The following is a 4,246-nucleotide window of genomic DNA, read 5'->3' on the forward strand; positions in this document are numbered from 1 at the left end:
TGGATGAATGTAGAACATCTGGTGAATGAATTCATGGAGCGGGCTGAACGTCAGAAGTCTGTGCGTAAAGCCTAAAGGGCTTAAATGAGCATGTCCCATTCAGACGACGTAAACTTCTTATCCGGGAAGAGTTACGGGGCCTATAAGATACCGCTAGAAATGTCATTCAGAGCCTGTTGACATGGACCAATGTTTAATGTCTGACGGATGAATTCATGGAGCGAGCTAAACGTTAGAATTTTGTGCGTAAAGCCTAAAAGGCTTAAATGAGCATGTCTCATTCACACGGCCATAACTTTTTATCTGGGAAAAGTTACGGGGGTAAAATACCATTGGAAATATCATTCAGAGCCTATCAATGTGGACTAATGTAGATTGTCTGACGGATGAATTCATGGAGTGGGCTGAATGTCAGAAGTCCGCCCAAAGTGCTTAAATGAGATGTCCCATTTAGACGACCATAACTTTTTATCTGGGAATAGTTACGGGGCCTGTAAGATACCATTGGAAATCTCATTCAGAGGCTGTCGATGTGGACTAATGTAGAATGTCTAATGGATGAATTCATTGAGTGGGCTGAATGTCAGAACTCCATGTGTAGAGCCCAAAGGGCTTAAATAAGCATGCCCCATGCAGACGACCATAATTTTGATACGGGAAGAGTTACAGGGCCTGTAAGATACTGTTACAAAGCTCATTCAGAGCCTATCAGAAGTCTATTAATGTGGACTAACATAGAACGTCTGGCAGATGAATTCATGGAGCGGGCTAAATGTCAGAAGTCTGTGCGTAAAGCCCAAAGGCATAAACGAGCATGTCTCATTCAGACGGCCATAACTTTTTATCCGGGAAAAGTTATGGGGGCTGTAAGATGCCGTCAAAAATCTCATTTAGAGCCTGTCGACGTGGATTAATGTAGAATGTTTGATGAATGAATTCATGGAGCCGGTTGAATGGCAGAACTCCGTACATAAAGCCCAAAGGGCTTAAATGAGCGTGCCCCATTCAGACGGCCATAACTTTTGATCCGGGAAGAGTTACGAGGCCTATAAGATACCGTTGGAAAGCTCATTTAGAGCCCGTCAGAAGCTTATCGACATGGAATAATGTAGAACATCTAGCAAATGAATTCATGGAGCAGGCTGAATGTCAGAAGTCTGTGCGTAAAGCCCAAGGGGCTTAAATAAGCATGTCCTATTCAGACGGCCATAACTTTTTATCCAGGAAGAGTTACAGGGCCTGTAAGATACTGTTGGAAATCTCATTTAGGGCCCAGTCAACATGGATTGTTGTAGAATGTATGAAGGATGAATTCATGGGGTAGGCTGAATGTTAGATCTCCATACTTAAAGCCCAAAGGGCTTAAATTAGCATGCCTCATTTAGACGACCATAACTTTTGATCCAGGAAGACTTATAGAGCCTGTAAGATATCGTTGGAAAGCTTATTCAGAGCCTGTCAAAATTCTGTCTATGTGGACTAATATAGAACATCTAGCGAATGAATTCATGAAGCGGGCTGAACATTACAAGTCTGTGCATAAAGCCCAAAGAGCTTAAATGAGCATGTCCCATTCAAACAACCATAACTTCTTATCCGGGAAGAGTCATGGGGCATGTAAGATGTCGCTGAAAATCAAATTCGGAGCCTCTCAATGTGGACTACTGTAAAATGTCTGACGGATGAATTCATGGAGCGGGTTGAACGTTAGAAGTCCATGTGTAAAGCCCAAAGGGCTTAAATAAGCATGTCACATTCAGACAGCCATAACTTTTTATCTGGGAATACTTATGATAATCTGAGGATTAAACTATTTTATTTAGACTTTTTAACCAGATTTTGGATACTTCTTAGCTCGTTTATGCCTGAATTACTACTTAATTTCACATATTTTCTGTTTTAGGCCAAAACGTGTATTTTGAGCAAATAATGAGCGAATTGGAGTTTATGGACCAAGAAGCAAGCGAATCTCAGAATTTGGGAAAGTTCTGAAGCGGAGTTGAAGCACTATGAAGCTTGTTCCCATAGAAAAGCATCGAAGATCGAAGATTCAAGTAAGGAAGCAAGCGAAGGGCAATTCTGTAAATTTAGAATTTTTCAGGAAGGTTCACCACGGCGAATTTTATTCTTCACTGCGACGAGAAAAGGTTGGCATGAGATTCACTTTAGCTCGTTGCCGCGGCAAAATTCTTTCTTGACCGCGGCGAAGTCTGCGAAATTTTGTTTTCTCCAAAACGCACAGTTTTATTTTAGGAAAGTTTTTAGGTTTTTGGTCGAACTATATAAGGGAAATCTTGCCGTTTTTGTCAGGGTTCGTCTGGTTTCATCTAAGTCTATCTTTGTTTTAGAGTAGTTTTGACATTTGGGGAGAGAAGAAGAGAAGATTTGAGCTTTAATCTTGTGGATTCTTCAACTAGGGGAGATCTTTACTCTTTTCTCTTTGTTTCAATATGTTGACTGTTGTGTTTACTGTTTTTTTTTGCTATTTGTGTTAATTTAGTTATGAACTAACCCATTTTGGGTTAGGGTTTTGATGTAATTCGGATTTCTATGGATTAATCAATTGATTATTGTTGCTTTTATATTCTATTGCATAGATTGTGTGATTATTCTGATTTTTATTGATTTTACTTGTTTAACATGATGAGATTGAGAAATGAATCATGTTGAGCTTCTTGGGTAATCACCATTGTTCTTTTGAATGCTAGAGATAGATTTGAGAAACAATGAAATCAATCTAGGATTCCATTAGCTTAATGAACTTGGATTTGTTAATCTTCAAATTGTTGGGTGCGAAAGATTAATAGGGAAAAGTAGGAATTCATAGCTTGAGAAGGTATGTTTTACAACGTAGGGAATTCGATTTACAATCTGTGCATGTGAGTGTAAAAGTAACATAATGTGTAGAATTAATCCATAGGATCCTAATAAAGTCAAAACCCTAACCGTTTACTTTATTTGATATTACTCTTGCTTTAAATTTGGCTTTCATTAATTAGTTATTGAATTGCATGGTAGATTTTGCTTTCAGTTTAGTTTTATATTCTCCCATAAATCCAAACCCTTTCGATTTCTCCAACTTGAGAACAAATAGGAAAATCAGTGCTTAGCAATTAATCCTCGTGGGAACGATACTCACTCATTACTTATTACTTGTTACGACTAGTGCACTTGCTATATTTGCATGTTGTAGTAACAACACATCAAGTTTTTGGCGCCGTTGCCGGGGATTGATTTTTGTGTTAACATTGAATTTTCTTGAGTTAGCTAGATTGGAGTTTTATTTTTGCTCTAATTGTTTATTAGTTAATTTATGTTGTTCTTTTCTGTTAGTTAGTGATCTCACGTTTTCTCTCGTTCAGTGTAGTTTATGTGAAGAGCGAGATGTCAGCCAGTGGTTCCTGTAGATCCAGAGATTGAAAGAACCGCAAGAAGACTTAACGGAAAGAGAAAAGAACGAGAGGCCACAGCTGTTGAGATGGCAGAAAATAGAATATTGAGGGAATTCTCAGTTCCCTCAATTGATGGCAGTGGGTCAAGTATTACTAGACCAACAGTACAAGCCAACACTTTCGAAATAAAGCTAGCAGTCATCTAGATGATCCATCTGTCAGTACAATTTAAGGGAGATATGAAGGAAGATCCAAATCTTCACATTGCAAATTTTTTGGAGATTTGTGATACTTTCAAGTCAAACGAAGTGTCAGATGACGCCATCAGATTGAGATTGTTCCTTTTCTCATTAAGGGACAAAGTAAAGGCATGGTTAGTGGCACTACCACCAAGGACGATCATTACATGGAATGAATTAGCACAGAAGTTCATGACAAAATTCTTTCCTCCAGCAAAATCTACAAAGATGAGAAATGATATCACATATTTTCTACAGAAAGAGTCTGAATCATTATATAAGGCTTGGGAAAGATACAAGAAACTACTGAGGAGGTGTCCACACCATGGGTTGCCAGTTTGGATGTAAGTCCAAACGTTTTACAATGGATTGATGGTTAATGTGCAAACCATGGTAGATGCAACATCGGGAGGAGTGTTGCAAAATAAGACACCGGTAGAAGCTCATGAGTTGCTTGAGGTTTTGGCAAGTAACAACTATCAAAGACCAAATGAGAGGATGCAGTTGAAGAAATCTATGGGTCTTCATGAAGTTGATGCATACACGGCCATTTCAGCCCAACTTACAACATTTCAGAAACAATTGGGAAGTATGCAGGTAAATTCTATTCAAGCA

General features: G+C 38.7%; 1 non-coding gene across 1 annotated transcript; it reads right to left on the bottom strand.

Annotated features, from left to right (window-relative positions):
- Nucleotides 1-3,856: 3,856 nt before the first annotated feature.
- LOC116109081 lies at nucleotides 3,857-3,963 on the bottom strand. Its single transcript, XR_004124718.1, has one exon. It is a non-coding gene; the product is annotated as a small nucleolar RNA R71 (small nucleolar RNA).
- Between the last annotated feature and the right edge of the window lie 283 nt (nucleotides 3,964-4,246).

The sequence above is a fragment of the Pistacia vera genome, unplaced genomic scaffold, assembly GCF_008641045.1.
Source record: "Pistacia vera cultivar Batoury unplaced genomic scaffold, PisVer_v2 Contig570, whole genome shotgun sequence".
In the NCBI taxonomy this organism is placed as follows: domain Eukaryota; kingdom Viridiplantae; phylum Streptophyta; class Magnoliopsida; order Sapindales; family Anacardiaceae; genus Pistacia; species Pistacia vera.